The sequence below is a fragment of the Notamacropus eugenii genome, chromosome 2 (assembly GCF_028372415.1).
Source record: "Notamacropus eugenii isolate mMacEug1 chromosome 2, mMacEug1.pri_v2, whole genome shotgun sequence".
Lineage (NCBI taxonomy): Eukaryota > Metazoa > Chordata > Mammalia > Diprotodontia > Macropodidae > Notamacropus > Notamacropus eugenii.
The window spans coordinates 305,142,012-305,158,964 of NC_092873.1; the positions used below are offsets into that span (position 1 = coordinate 305,142,012).

The 16,953-nt window shown below is 42.2% G+C and overlaps 1 long non-coding RNA gene across 1 annotated transcript; it reads left to right on the forward strand.

The window, feature by feature from the left end:
• Nucleotides 1-188: 188 nt before the first annotated feature.
• On the forward strand, nt 189-9,989 carry LOC140527688 (uncharacterized). The gene is made up of 2 exons (XR_011974895.1): nt 189-1,065; nt 8,433-9,989. It is a non-coding gene; the product is annotated as an uncharacterized lncRNA (long non-coding RNA).
• The last annotated feature ends 6,964 nt before the right edge of the window (nt 9,990-16,953 follow it).

Consider the following 16,953-nt stretch of genomic DNA (forward strand, 5'->3'; position numbering starts at 1 on the left):
CTGAGGTGTCTAATGCATGCCTATCCAGAAATAGAAAAGGGGGTGTGTGTGGGTGGGAGGGCAGAGTAAGCTACCTTAGGCCAAAGAGGCGGGGCCAGAAGTGGGCGGGGCGTCCAGCTGAAGAGGGGGAGTCAACCTTTTGGGACAGAGCGAGCATAGCGAGACTCTAAGGGAGCCGGGAAGGAAAATTCAGGAAGTCCGGGGTAGGGGCTGGCTTTGGGATGATCGTAGACAGAAACAGGTCAGGGGCTCTGTGCAAGAAAAGGAGTGGGGTCAGTTCCAATACCAGGGACCTTGGTATTAAATGATTATGCAAACTATGTGCAAATGAGGACCACGAATTTTGGAGGGGGTGACTAGTCATTCATTGAGTGTTTGCCTCCTCTCTATCCCAGCCCGACTCGCTCTGGGTGAAGTCTACTCCTGGCCCGCTTTGGGGGCCCAGCTGAGGGGTCTTTAAATATCCCCTAGTAGCGGAGGAGGGAGGCGGCGAAGTCCACAGCCATTCTCCCTGGAAGGGTCGGGCTGCGGGATCGAACCTTTTCCGGGCAGAAAGGCGTTTCCGGAGGCGCCGTTACCGGACCTCCCGCGAGGCTTCCGTTTCCCGCGCTTTTACCCGCCTCTCCCGGGGGAGGGGGGATTTCCCTCCCTTCCCCTCCCCTCCCCCTCCAGTAGAGGAGCCTTCTGCTCCGGGATGTCGTCGTCCGGCTCCAGCCGTGGTCCGGCCCACCCTCCCTCAGGACCCTCCCTCCGCTCACGTCCTGCTTAGCTGCCCGCCCAGAGGGAGTGAGAGGAGGCGAGGGGCGGGGCGAGTGAGGGGGGCGGGGCACGCCGCCTCGAGGCTGTGGGAGGGTCACGTGACGCAGGCTCCATTCATTACCCCCCCTTCCTCCAACCAAACCCGGCTGCAGCTCGTCTGTTGTAGCCTTTGGGGCGCGACCCTCCGTGAGAGCTCGGGGTAGCCTGCTGTGGCCCCCCCCCCCCCCCCCTCTTTCGGTAGCACCTTTCTCTGACCTCAGCCCCAGGAGGTGGGCGGGGCACGCCCTGTAGCCTACCCTCTCTCAGGTAAGCCGGGACTGCTGGTGGCCGAGGTTCCCTCACCGCCTCTTGGGCTACAGGGGACGTCCCCTCCCCCTCAGGACCCGGTGTCAGCCCCCGGGAATTTAGGTTCTTGTCTCATCCCCGTACCCTCGTACTGGGAGCCCCCTGAGGGCAGGTGGGGACTGGCCAGACGCTGTAGCTCCTTCGGCCCTGGATTTGTCCGTTGAGACACCTCTCACGTGGGAGTATGTACACAGACATACACGTGCTTAGACGGACAGGCGTGTATGCACACGTCCGCCCTTGAGGTGCTCGGTGACCTCACTTTACAGATCAGCAAACAGGCCTAGGCAGGAAAGGGGCAGCGACACCGCGGGCTGGACTTGAGTCCGGAAGACCCGACTTCGGATCCATCGGATGCTTGGTGACATGGACACCGCCCTCCCCTGCCTCGGTCAAGTCACTTGACTGTTTGCTCATCTGTAAAATGGGGATCGTAATAGTACCCACCTCACAGAGCGGTTGTGGGGTTCAGCTTGCAGTTTCTAGCTATTAACGTCATTATTGATGGGACCATTAGTAAGTTTTGGAGCTACAAATTCGGATCTTCCAGTTCCAAGACTGGTCTTCCCAACAGCTTTCCATGCTTCATAGGAGGAATTCCATATCTGCTTTTGAATGAGTACTAGATGTGGAGGGAAATACTTCTTTCTCCAGCTTATTTGACTCATGAGGAACCTGAGGCAAACAGGGTTAAATGACTCAACCAGAGTCACACAGCTAGGAGGTGTCCGGGGTTATATTTGAACTGGGTTCTCCTGACTCCTCTGCCACCTAGCTGCCAATGTTTCTTTCAGACACCCTTTAAATGTCAGCATCCTCTAAATCTGTCATTTTCTCCCCTGGTAACTTGGCCCAGGTTTTCTTAATTTTGTGTGTGAGTGGGGAGTGGGGGGGAGAGAGTGAGAGCGCATTCATATGGGCCCCTTTGGCAACCTGTTGAAACCTGTAGACCCTTTCTCAGAATAACATTCTCAAATAACATAAAATACACAGGATTACAAAAAAAATCCAATAATATTAAAATAAAGTTATCAAAGTATTTTAAGAGTTCAGGTTAAGAACCCCAGATCTAGGTTGTCAGTACTGGCTTAACCATTGTGTTGATGTAGAAAGGGAACATCCAGATCTTTCTCTTGTTCCATGCTTTCTTTGCAGTTTTAGACCTGTTTTCAGCTACCTGGTTGTTTCCATGGTATTTCAAACCTAACATCTGAAATTGAATTCCTTTCCGTGACCTTTCCACACTGTTAATGAGACTTACACTTTAAAGCACGTTTAATTCAACCAACATTTATTCACTGTATACTATGTGAAATGCCCTGTGCCAGGTGCTGAGGATACAGAAAAAAAATGAAACTATCCCTGCTGTTAAAGAGTTTCTGTTCTATTTGGGGTGGGGGGATAAACATACACACACACAAATATAAGGTAAATATATACCAAGTAAATGTAAGATAATTTCGGAAGGAGGTTGAGGAAAAGGCTTCATATGGCATTTGAATCATGTTTTGGAGGATTCTTAGAGGCAGAGGTGAGGAGATGACTTATTCCAGATATGGGGGACAGCCTGGGCAAAGGCAGAGAGGTGGGAGAAACAGTGTTGTATATGGAATACTTGATAAGACAGTTTTACTGCAATGAAAATGCATGAAAGGGAGTAATATGAAAGTAAACCTGAAAGGCAAGTACAAGCCTAAACGTAGAGGTTTTGAAATGAAGGAGGCAACATGGTGCAGTGGAGTTTTTGGATTTAGAGTCAGATGACCTAGGTTTGAATCCTGGCTCTTTCCACTAGCTCAGCTTATGATCTTGGAAAGTCACTTAACCTCTATGGGTCTCAGTTTCCTCATCTGTAAAATGGAGAGGTTGAACTAGGTGACAATGAATGCTCCTTCCAATTCTATGGAATGCCAGACTGAGGATTTTGTATTTTATCCTAAAGATCTTTGAGCAGGGAAGCTCTGGAGCTGAGACCTGTGCTTGAGGAAGATTATTTTGGAAGTATAGATGGGAAAAGGGAGAGACCAGAAGTAGGGAGACCAATCAAAATGATTTCCCTTATATCCTTAAGCCTAAATCTTCAACTTTCATTCACTGAGCACGTTTTTTAAAAAATTCCTCTTCTATGTAATAGTCCTTAAAGACTTGATTTTTTAAAAATTAAATTTTATTTTTTTAATTATTGAAAAGCCACCTTCTTTCCACCTCTCCCTTTGCCCCCATTGAAAAAGAAAACAAACATATCTGTTTACCTGTCCATCCATCCATCCATCCATCCATCCATCCATCCATCCATCCATCCATCCATCTGTCTGTAGGCAGAGTAACTTCTAGCATTGACAACCAGCATCGAATACTTGAAGACAACTATTATCACACCTCCCTTAAAATCTCTCTTCCAGGCTAAATATTCCCCAGCTCTTCTCTCAGTGATACTTGAGAACTTTACCATCCTGGTCACCATCTTCTGGATGACCTTCACTTTATTGATTCCCTCTCCAATTCATCCTCTGCACAGCTGCTAAGCTGATATTTCTAATGCACAGATCTGGCCATGTCACTCTCATGCTCAGTACATTCTAGGGTCTCCCTATTAATTCTGTGATCAAATACAAACTCTTCTGTCACTTAAAGCCCTTCACAACTTGACTTCAGCCTACCTTTCCAGGTTTATACCTGAGTCTCCTTTATTCACCAGGCAGTACAGCCAAACTGGGCATTTTGTTCTTGACCTACTGTGTGACATTTACCTCCTACTTGAAATGTACTGCCTCCTACGTGAAATGTACTGCCTCCTCACTTCTTCCAGTTAGAATCCCTAATTTCTTTCAAAACTCAGCTTAAATTTCACTCCATGTACCTCAGGTGTACCTCACAGACCTTTCCTGTTCACTGCCAGTTCCTTCCCTCTAAATTGTCTTGAGGGGACATCTCAGAGGGAAGTCACTTAAATAAAGGAGGATAGGGAGAGTCTTCTTATAGAAAGTGGCACTTCAGCTGAGCTATGAAGGAAACCAGGAGGCACAATGTTCCAGGCATGTAGGACAGCTAGTGAAAATTCTTGGAGTATCTAACTCTGATAGACTTAGCTCTTCCCAACGATACAATGATCTAAGATAATTCTGAAAGACTTTAGATGGAATATGCTATCCACATCCAGAGAAAGAAGTATGGAGTCTGAATTCAGATTGAAGCACACTATTTTCTCTTTTGTTTTTATTTTTTGTGGTTTTTCCTTTTTGTTCAGATTCGTCTTTCACAACATGACTAATGTGGAAATATGTTTCATATATGATTGTCCATGTATATCAGATTGCATGCCGTCTTGGGGGAGGGGGAGAAGAGGGAGGGAGAAAAAAATTTGGAACTCAAAATCTTATAAAAAGTGAACTTTGAAAACTAAAAAAAAAAAGAATTTATATAAAAAAAATTCTTGGAGTCACAAGATGGACTGTCCATTGTGATGGCTGTTGGTATTATTGGATCACAGAATACATGAAGAAAAGTAAGCTATAGGAGAACTGGAAGGGAACATGTAGCAAAGGACTTTAAAGACCAAACAAGATTTTATATTTGATCCTGGAGTAATAGGGAGCAACTGGAATTAATTGAAAATTAAGGGTGACATAGTCAGACCTGGACTTCAGGAAAATCACTTTAGTGGCTGAATGGAGGGTTGATTGGAGTGGGGAGAGACTTGAGATAGGCAGGCCGATTTCCTTTCCATCCCCTCCCCTTCAACAGGTTATTTCAATAGTCCAGGCATGATGTGATGAGGACGTGCAGCAGGATGGTAGCAGTGTCAGAGGAGAGAAGGGAGGCATGTAAGAAAAATGTTCTGAAGGCAGAAACACTAGGAATTGACAACTGATTGGATATGGGGGTAAAAGTTTGAGGAATCAAAGATGATACTCAGGTTGTGAGCCTGTGAGAGAAGATAGAGAACTATGGAAGAGAGGAGAGCTTGGGGGAGAAATCGAAGGAGTACAGCTTTGGACACATTGAGTTTCAGAGTCTGTGGGACAGCCAGGGAGAGATGTGATCTTTTAGAACATTGTCACAGCAGACTTTTGAAGCTGTGCTCTGTCTTTAGAACTATAGGCATAAAGAGTGTCTTCTGAAAGGAAGCTGGAAATGCCAGGTTGGAGGTTGAGAGATAGCCAAGTAGATCTACCTGACAGCAGTGACAGCAAAGAGGACATTTACATTTTATTAATCTGACCTTGCTTTCACCTTCTATACTAACTAAATTACCCAATGAATGCTATTCTCTCCAGCGTGTTCCGAATTTCATTCTTGAGAGCCTCTTCCTGGTCTTACCTCCCCTGTTGAATTTGAGTCTGTGGGAGCCTACCTAGCCTTTCTTCAAAGCCTTTGAAGCCTGCTCTCCCTATATCCAGGGTGTATGTCAGACAATTCCCAGATTTCTCCTCTTTTTTTGCATATATTCTTAGGTGGGACAGTTACTTCTCCCTCAGGATTGCTATCATTTCCATCCTAGCAGCCAGTCCTGTTGGGGAAAATCAGCATTAGAAGAGCAGGTTTTCTCATTACTTCCTTTACCATCAGAAGGATAAAGTGATCATGAAGGTAAGTCAGGAAATTATTATTAGCTACTCTTCTTTTGCCAGCGAGTAGCAGATGTGTAGGGTATTGAAGTCTCCTTTGCCTTTTATATCACGCCTATATTCCACACTTGGGATCTGTTTCCCAAACTTCTGACCTTTCTGTCCAGGTGATATACTCCAGTGTCAATTCGCATGTGTGTCTGCCAATTTAAACTTCATCTAGATGCTTTCCATCATGTTTCCCCACTCTGGGTCCTGGATTCCTCCAATAAATATATGTCCTCATTATATAGTATAAATCTATCCCAGTTATCCCTTGCACTGATTTTACTCCTTTTGAATAAGGTGTATCTTTCCACAGCCATAATCTAGTTCTGGGTCTTATCCCACTAAGTCTCATTCATATCTGTGGTGTCAAGTTTACTTTTTTTACATTCAGATCTTCAGTTCACCTGCTTATTACCTATACTGTGTACTTTTATATAAGTCAAGGGAAGCCATGTGTTATGTTACTGGCTTCTTTCTTGAATCCTATTTTGTATCCTATGAATTTGTAAGCCTGTCTATGGACATATTCTCTCTACATTCGAGGCAGAAAGAATATTTCTATTGTATCTAGCTTGATGGATATACATAGATAATTTCCCCCCTCTCCCTTTCCTTTTTAGGTTGAACCTCATTTGAATAGATTTACAAGTCATGAGGCAAATAACATTTTTATTGGCATTTGTTTAGGTTTACTCTACCTTGACTAGGAACCCTTCATTCTGATATTTGAAGTTGTAGTCCAGAAATCCAAATCCCATTCTCAGAACACTTTTTTTACCCAGCCTTTCATTTCCCAGATTTGTAATTTCCTTTTGAAGTCTTTGCCTTTGATTAGTTGCAGTGACGAAAAGGCCACATGTTCATCTAAGGTTTTTAATATTTTTACCTGAGACTTTGTAACGTTAGCCTTGCTTTTAACAGTCTTTCCAGAAGCAGTGTTTGTCCTCATATGAATAAATAGAATGGGTAGTTGTCATTAAGTTTGACAGGTCTTTGGGGCTTTTCATTGAGAACTGGATGTGTACCCCAGGCATTACAGCTGGCATTTCTTTGTTATTACATCAGGTCAACAAATGACTGTTCAGTACCCCACATCAGGAGTCACCAACGGCTACCACTAGTCTTTTCTTCCTTTGGCCTTTACTGAATCTTTGAACATCTAATGTCATGTATGAACTCACATCATCCATTTTTTTGGAGGACATGCATCTGCTTCCTCTTTAAGAGAGTCTGTTTTTCTCTTTGAAAATGGCCTCAGGTCTGTTTCTTGGCTTCTGGTGTTCAGGTGTCTTTCTGCCTCTCTCCTATCTTTTGCAGACTCTCCTGTGATAACTGATACAATCACAGAACTGGAAGGGACCTCCAAGCCCAACTAGTCTAACCTTTAACTAGACTAAAATGCCCTCTTTGATGTGGTTGTCATCCTTTTCTTTGAAAACCTCCAGTGAGATTAAACCCACTAACTCCAGACACAGCGTCACCCACTTTTGCTGAGTTAAAATTATTAAGAAGTTTTCTTGACAAGTCTAAATGCCACCCATCATTCTTAGTTCTGCCCCCTTGGGCTGTGCAGACTCTAATCCCTCTTCCCTAAGATAACCCTTTCAGTCTTTTCAGATAGTTATCATATATTTCCCCTCCCGCCCCCCAAAAAAGTCTTCTCTTCTTCAGTCTAAATTTTTCCATTTCCTGTAGTCCATCCCTATATAGCATGAACTTGAGGTCCTTCCCCATTCTGGGTACCCTCTTCTAGATGCCCTCTAACTTGCCTTAAAAAGTGATTTCCAGCCCCGAATACAGAACTCCACATGAGATCTGACGAAAGCAGTCTTCTCTTCTTCTAGAATTATATGATTAAATTAAGGCTTCTGATCCTAACATTCAAGACCCTCTACAGTTGGTTTCTAACTTTACCTTTCCAGTTTTACTGCTCCACATTTCCCTTTTATTTACTTTTTACACTTCAGACAGAATGAGTTATTTATCTTCCTATCTTGGAAATATGCCCCATCTATATATGCCTGTCTGCATGACTTTGTTTCTGCCATTTCCTGTATCTGGAGGAAGGCCTCCTCTCAGCTTGACTTGTTGACAGCTTGTTCTTCAAGACCCAGCTTGGAAGCCCCCTCTTCCAGGAAGCCTTTCCTGATTCTTCCTAGCAGAAATAATTGTCACCTTATCTGAACTCTCATAGCAGTTCAGTGCTCATGTATTTTTCATACTTTATATATTGTTTTATTTGTTTGTGCATATCTTATCCCTCTAACAAGATTATTAAATTCCCAGAAGGAGAATGTTTTATTCATTCCTTAATCTCAGTGCCCAGCACACTGGCTTATCCATAGTAGATACTTATTCAGTATTGTTTGAATTAATCACAGAATTTGGGAGTTGCAGGGACCTGAGGGACCATCTACTCTAACCCATACCTAGAAGGAACCCTGACTCTGACATACCTAATAAAGGGTCATCCCGCCTTTGCTTGATCTAAAGTTTTAGAACTAAAAAGAAACCTTACAGATCATCTAGTCTAAGGCTCTTAGTTTGACAGATGAGAGCATTCTGGCCCAAAGAGATTAAATGACTTGTCTAGTCACATAGCCGTGGAGAGGCAGAGTAGGGAATCAGAACACACACGTCCCTTCCAGATGTAAATCTATGGTCCTTTTCCTTCCAGTCTCTTTATTTATCTTTTTATTTTTATTTTTCCAGAATTAAGACACATCTCCTGGTGAAATGCAGATTGGAATTAGGACAATAGCACACAGGTAAGAAATGTCTTGAAATCACCTTTAAGTTGGATGTTGACCAAAAAAAAAAAAACAACACACAGTCCCCCAGCTTGGTTAAAGGAAAGCTTTTCAGAGGTGTTTTGAGGCAGTGGTGGACATGGATGTCTTAGTGGAGAGTACTTCAGGACTTCCGAAGACCTGGGTTGTAGGTGGTATGGCTGCAAATCCCCTGAAAGAAAGCAATTCTTCTATAACTTTCTAGATCATTATGTAAAATTATGTGCCCCCAAACCAAACAAACAAACAAGAAAGACTTCATATTCCATGATGGTGAACTCTCTGGAGATGAACCTCACTAAGCTCAATTAGGTGGACATGACACAGTCTGTCTTGAGGCCCGTACTTGCTTCTTTTTAAAGTTTTTGTTGCTGCTTTTGTTTTTCTGCTGCTGTGATTTCCTCTTCTTTCTGCCTCTCCATTGAAGTGTCCCTGCTAGACAGAGGTATTAGACTGACTACCAAACTGAAGGTCTACAGAGCCGTTGTGCTGACCTCATTGTTATATGCTTGTGAAACATGGACACTCTACCAGTGCCATGCCAGGAAACTGAATTGCTTCCATTTGAACTGTCTTAGGAAGATTCTGAGGATTACCTGGCAGGATAAGGTACCAGACACTGAAGTCATTGCTCGAACTGAACTGCCAAGTATTCAAACTGTGCTTCAGAGAGCACATCTCCACTGGGCTGGCCTTGTTGTTCAAATGCAAAATGTATGCTGGCCAAAAAGACTATTTTATGGAGAACTCACATGGGGCAGACGATCACATAATGGCCAGAAGAAGTGGTACAAGGATACTCTCAAGGTCTCTCTCAAGAACTTTGAATGTGACTGTGCAACATGGGAGACACTGGTACAGGACCGCTCAGCATGACGTGCTCTCATCAGAAAGGGCGGTGTGCTCTTTGAGCAAAGCAGAATTGAGACAGCACAGAGTAAACGCAGGATGCACAAATTTGGTATATCCACCTCACATATTCACACGGACTCTCTGTGCCCAACCTGTGATAGAGCATTCTGAGCTCATATTGATCTGATCAGCTGTAGTCAGACAAACTGAAATTTTACTTTATCATGGTGATGTTGTTTTGGTCCTTTTCGAAAACAAAAGACAACAACCAACCAACTTCTCCATTGAAGTTTCCCTGCTAGCAAAGGAAAATGGTTTAGAAAAGCCAATCCACACATCAGCTGCACCTGATAGTACTGGCAGCATTCTTTATCTTTAATCATCCACCTTTTTCTATAAAGATTGGACATGTATTTCATCATCTGTTCTGTGACAAGATAAGTCCTTTTAACTAGAGTTTGACTGCCTTTTGTTGCTTTTGTTGAAGTTACTGCAGTCATGTATGTTGTTCTCCAAGTTCTGCTTGCTTTGCTCTTTGTTAGATCATACCAGTCTTTCATACGTCTCTAAATTCTTCATATTTGTTGTTTTTGTGATACGATGATAATATTGCATTATGTTCACATGCCTCAGTTTGTTTGGTCATTTTCCATGAGCACCTAGAATCACAGAAAATGTGGGAGTTGGGAGTGACCTTAGTGGCCATCTAATCTGACCTATGTATGTGAAAGGAGTCTCCACTATAATGTACCCAACAAGCAGCTGTCTAACCTCTGCTTGAAGCCTCCTCTAGGCAGCGCATTCCATTTTTGAATTGTTCAAATTGTTAGGAAATTTTTCTGATGTTGAGGGTAAATGTTCCTCTTTGCAACTTCCTGATCTGCCCTCTGAGGACAAACAGTAAGTCTAATTCCTCTTCCAGGTTCTAGCAAACAGTTGTCATGTGCCCCAGGGAGTCTTCTGTTCTAAAGGCTAAACATCCCCTGTGTCTTTAGCCGATCTTCAGATGTCCTAGACTCAAAGTCTTGACTGTCTCGGATGAAATCCTCTGGGTATACACTTTGTTCCCAGCTTTTTTGTGACCACACAAAAACTGGTTCTGTGGTTTGGTCTGTATCAGATCTGTCTTTCCTTCTTTGACCTATTTGAGATCTATGCTCAGTAGTAGATTGTTGTTTGTCCTTTGTTCTTAAAGAGGACCGTGACAATAGGAAGGTGAAGCCATGACATGGAAGTGAATTGTATTGAAGTGAGGCAAGGCTGTGCAAAGTTACCAGCCTCACTTTCTCCTCCGAAGCCATTTGGGTCCAATGGCAAGAAATAGATCATGACAACTAGAGATGGCCCAGGATGCAGTGGGAGACCTTGGCCTTTTTAAGCTGTCTTTTCGAATTCTCACTTTGACTGATGTGACACCCATTCAGTGATTAAGACTAAGTAAGAAAAGAGCCTAGGCATGACTCCTGTTACCTAATCAAAAAAAAAAAAATTACCAGGGGTACAATAGGGGTGGGGTGCAAACAATGACCACTAAATGGGGCTTGGGCTGAGACCTCTTGTTGGCCAAATTAATGAGAGCCAGAATATATTGGGTTTAAGGCATGATCCTTAAGAAAGAAATCTAATCTGTAAACCCCAAGATATCTTCCAAGTTTCAGTCATCAAAATTTACATTCCTTTGGGCAGAGAACCCTGTAGGTAAAATACCCTATGATAGAGGGAGAGGAAGGAGAGGAGGGGACGTAAGGAAAGAAAGAAGCTGCATTGCATAACTGGAACTGGTTGAATCTGTCCCCATTGGGCAGTGGAATGACTACATCAAATGATTTAGTGATTTTTCTTTAGCACTTTCAAATTTCTACACTGGTTGGAACAGCTCACAGCTCTGACAGCAGTGTGTTTTTCAAGTCCTATTCTTGGTCTTTCCATCTTTGTAAAATCTTCCAGAGCTTGAGCTCTTATATAGGCATAGTCTCCAAGACCGTAGAGTCACCTCTGTGCCAAAATGAGGCATCAGGATAGGACTTCAGTGGTGGGTTATAAAGACATAGAGTTGTAAATTTGCTTTTCATTGTAACAGAGATAGCAAATTTATTTAGCTAGAAGAGGGTACAATGGGGAACAATTAGATTAGATCTGATAGCATATTCTGCATCTTTTGAAAGTTTCCAAACCAGGAGTTCCCACACTAATGAAAGCATAGGACATGTGGTTTTTAAAGGGATTCTAGGGAACCAGTTTTCTGGCTTACTTTCAGCAGGCCTTGAAGCAAGTACCAACAGGTAATAGACATTGTTAATGTCTAGAGTCCAAATGACAGCACACAGCTTTAAAAGTTTGTTGTGGCAATGTTCTAAAAGACCACAAGATGGGGACATGAATCCATGAAAGAAGACTTTTTTTTTCTTTTTAAAAAGAAATTTGACACTACCAATCCAGAGGTGGAATTTTTTTTTTATCGCTAATGATGAAAACAGAATTTCAAAAGTACTTGTGCTTTCACGCTAGAAGCAGTAATGAAAATACTTTCAAAAATAACATTCTGATATTTGCTATCTATGAAATCTAGAATTTTTTTCCCCTTCAAATAATAACAGCTTTAGTATAAAAACTAAATCTTTACCACGGTCTCCACTGCTCTGTTTACCTTTTTCTGTGTCTCTTTGATGACAAACACAAACAACTTTTAGCTATCTGCCATGAGTAAGACATTATGCTGGGTATTTGGGATATTAAGCAAATCGCTTCCTGGATTTTATGTAGGCAAACTGGACTCAGGTTCTTTCTCTAAGATTGCGCAAGGCATGTTACCGAAGTCTAACTTCCAATTCACATTTGTATTTTCAGCATTTCGCGCAACATAACTGAGTTTAAACACTTCATATGACAGACCAGAAAGTTAATTTGGCCTTAGTCTGTGTAGTGTAGAAAATGAAGGAAGCTGATGGTTCCACTCACTGGACTTGATCAGACTGTCAGTAAATATTGATTAAGTGCCTACACTCTGCTAAGCACTGTGGATACAAAGAGAGGCAAAAGACAGGCTCTACTCTCAAGGATCTCATAGTCTAACAGGAAAGATAATATGCAAACAAGATATATAAAGGATAAATCAGAAATAATCAATGGAAAGGAGGCACTAGACTTGAGGGAGAATCAGAAAAAGCTTCCTATAGAAAGTGAGATTTTAGCTGGAACTTGAAGAAAGTCAGGGAATCCAAGAAGTGGAGATGAGGAAGGAGAACATTCCAGGCATGGAGGAAAGCCAGTGAAAATGCCTGGAGTAGGGAGATGAAGTATCTTGTTTAAAGACTAATGAGGAGGCCAGTGTTGCAGTATCAAAAGGTATTGGAGGGAGGTTGAGGTGTGAGGTATAGAGTAAGGTGTAAGATTGGTAAGGTAGGAGGTAGTTAGGTTATGAAGGCTTTCAACCTCAAATAGAGGATTTTATATTTGATCTCAGCAGAGAGAGTAGAGGGAGGGGGAGCCTTGGGAGGCCTGAGGAGGTATGTCAAGGTTTGGAAGAGTCACTGTGGAGAGTGAGTTCATTAGGGAGATGTAGAAGGATTGTCAAGCAGCAGGGAGGGCCCAGTTGAGATGATGTAATGTAAATTTGTAGTGGATTCAGGCCACACAGTTTCATTATTTTCTCCAGCTTCATTCAGCAGCACATATGTAAGCAGCAGATGATGGGAGGGACCCAAGGCTGAAGCTTGACAGGGAAAGATCATCATTGGAATAAAGGGGCAGGGGCCATATAGATGAATACCAGGGCTTAAGGGTTGCCAGGCAGAAGGAGAGGGAGAATGACAATAGATGTCACTACAACCTTAGTTCTGAACACAAACCATGTGCACTTTGCATATACTTATTAGCTATGTGACCTTGGGTAAGTCACTTAACTTCCATCTGCCTTTCATAAAATGGGGATTGTACTGGCACCTATCTCACAGGGTTGTTATAAATCTCAAATGAGATGATAGTTGTAAAGTGCTTAGCCCAGAGCCTAACACATAATAAGTGAGTAATAAATACTTGATCCTTTCCTTTTGCCTATCCAGGGCTACTTAAACTATTTTCACTCCCAACTCCTTTTTCACAGCAGTCATTGCCATTGCATATCCCGAGGGCATGCACAGTGCCTGCTTTGTGTTCAGAACCAAGGCTGAAGTGAAGTTGTGCAATGCTACTGGGGCAAGCTCTGCTAGAAATACCTTTGATTCATTACCCATTTGATTTTTAACGAACTTTTGGTTGTTGTATGTTTAGGAACCTTTTACTATTGCGCATATGGGGTCATGACCCACAGTTTAAGAAGTGCTAAATGGGATACCTCTTATCTGATTGACACTGAACCATTAACAACTGCTCTTTGAGTCTGATCATTCAACCATTTCTCTGATTATGTTATTGTCTAACTCATAGTCTCTAATATTCTCCACAAGAATAATATGAGAAACTTTATCAAAATATTTGCCATAATCTAGGTAAACTCTACACAGTATTCCCCTTATCCTTCAATTTGGTAATACTGTCAAAAAAGGAAATGAGGTTAGTTTGACATGATCTGTTCTTGTTGAAGCCATACTTGCTCTTTGAAATGATCAGCCCCCTTTCCAGATGTTATTCTAACATCTCTTTAAATATTTTTTTCAAACTGCAAAAATCCACTTTCTTTCCCCTCTCCCAAATTGAGGAAGAAAGAAAAATAAAGCCCCTATTACAAACATTCATAGACAAGCAAAACAAATTTCCATATTGCCCAGGTACAGAAAAATATGTATGTCTCATTTTTTAACTTCCCAGGAGATGGGTAGCATGTTTCATCATTAGTCTCCAGGAGCTATAGTTGATTATTAGGCTGATCAGAGTTCCTAAATCTAAGTTGTTTGACTTCACAATTGTTTTTGTATAAATTGTTCTCCTTGCTTCACTCTGTATCAGTTCATACAAATCTTCCTAAGTTTTTCTGAAACCATCACTTTCATAATTTCTTATAACATAATAGTAGGGACGGAGCTAAGATAGCAGAGTAGAAAGATGCACATCCCTCCCCCCCCCCCCCAGCCCATAAAATACCTGTGAAGAAAAACTCTCAACAAATTCTAGAGCAGCAGAAGCCACAGAATAATGGAGTGGAGGAGATTTCCAGCCTAGAGTAACCTGAAAGGCTGACAGAAAAGATCTATTGCACCAGACTAGGAGCGGAACCCAGCCCAGCCTTGGCGCTGAGAGGAGGACCAGAGCAGGCCTGGAATCCCCAGCAGCAGTAGCTGTGGTTTGCAGATCCCTCAACTCATCAGTGCCAAAGGTCAGTGAGAGGGTCTTTTCAGCTGACCCCAGGAGGGTGCAGGGTCTTCTCATAGCTCTGGCTTCAGGAGGCAGCAATAGAAGCAGCTCCCACAGCAGCCTGCATTCATTGTTGGATCATAAAACCTCTGGGAGAATCAAGCAGCTTATCTGAATCTCAGCGCCCAGTGCTGGCTTGGTGGAACTGGAGGCCAGGTGGCTGTGGAGGAGGAACTCTATTACTCACACTCGGCACAAAAGTTTCTGGTTGCTCCCAGACTAGTGTACACGCTTGACTGTGCCACCTTGGAAGAACTGAGATCTTACAGATCCCCAGAGTATACCCTACTCTTGACAAAGGACCCAAAAGGCAAGCAACTGGTTGGGAAAATGCCCAAAAAAGGGAAAAAAATAAGACTATGGAAAGTTACTTTCTTGTGGAACAGATATCTTCTCCCATCCTTTCCAATGAGGAAGAACAATGCTTACCATCAGGGAAAGACATAAAAGTCAAGGCTTCTGTATCCCAAACATCCAAAATAAATATTCAGTGGTCTCAGGCTATGGAAAAGGTCAAAAAGGATTTTGAAAATCAAGTAAGAGAGGTGGAGGAAAAATTGGGAAGAGAAATGACAGAGATGCAAGAAAAGCATGAAAAGCAGGTGAACACCTTGCCTAAAGGAGATCCAAAAAAATGCTGAAGAAAATAACACCTTTAAAAATAGGCTAACTCAGTTGGCAAAAGAGGTTCAAAAAGTCAATGAGGAGAAGAATGCTTTAAAAAGCAGAATTAGCCAAATGGAAAAGGAGGTTCACAAGTTCACTGAAGAAAATAGTTCTTTCAAAATTAGAATGGAACAGATGGAGGCTAATGACTTTATGAGAAACCAAGAAATCACAAAACAAAACCAAAAGAATGAAAAAATGGAAGATAATGTGAAATATCTCACTGGAGAAACAACTGACCTGGAAAATAGATCCAGGAGAGACAATTTAAAAATTATGGGACTACCTGAAAAGCATGATCAAAAAAAGAGCCTAGACATCATGTTTCATGAAATTATCAAGGAAAACTGCCCTGATATTCTAGAACCAGAGGGCAAAATGGTATAGAAAGAATCCACCGATCACCTCCTGAAAGAGATCCAAAAAGAGAAACATCGTAGCCAAATTCCAGAGTTCCCAGGTCAAGGAGAAAATATTGCAAGCAGCTACAAAGAAACAATTTGAGTACTGTGGAAATACAATCAGGATAACACAAGATATAGCAGCTTCCACGTTAAGAGATTGAAGGGCATGGAATATGATATTCCAGAAATCAAAGGAACTAGAACTAAAACCAAGAATCACCTACCCAGCAAAACTAACTATAATAATACTTCAGGGGAAAAAAATGGTCTTTCAATAAAATAGAGGACTTTCAAGCATTCTTGATGAAAAGACCAGAGCTGAAAAGAAAATTTTACTTTCAAACACAAGAATGAAGAGAAGCATGAAAAGGTAAACAGCAAAAAGAAGTCATAAGGGACTTACTAAAGTTGAACTGTTTATATTCCTACATGGAAAGACAATATTTGTAAGTCTTGAAACTTTTTTCAGTATCTGGGTAGTTGGTGGGAATACACACACACACATACACACACACACACACATACACACACATACACACATAGATAGAGAGCACAGGGTGAGTGGAATAGGATGGGATCATATCTAAAAAAATGAAATTAAAAATGAAATTAAGGGATGAGAGAGGAATATATTGGGAGGAGAAAGGGAGAAATGGAATGGGGTAAATTATGTCCCATAAAAAGAGGCAAGAAAAAGACTTTTTAATGGAGGGAAAAGGGGGGAGGTGAGAGAGAAAACGTGAAGCTTACTCTCATCACATTTGACTCAAGGAAGGAATAAAATGCCCATACATTTTGGTATGAAAACCTGTCTTACAATACAGGAAAGTGGGAGAGAAGGAGGGTGGGGGGGATGGTGGAAGGGAGAGGAATGGGAGGAGGGAGCAATTAGAAGTCAACACTCTTGGGAAGTGACAAAGTCAAAAGAGAGAATAGAAGAAACGGGGCAGGATAGGATGGAGGGAAATGTAAGACTAATGTCTTACACAACATGACTATTATGGAAGTCATTTGCAAAACTACACATACATGGCCTATATTGAATTGCTTGCCTTCCCAATGGGGATGGGTAGGCAGGGAGGAAGGAAGAGAAGTTGAAACTCAAAGTTTTAGGAACAACTGTTGAGTATTGTTCTTGCATGCAACTGGGAAATAAGAAATACAGGTAATGGG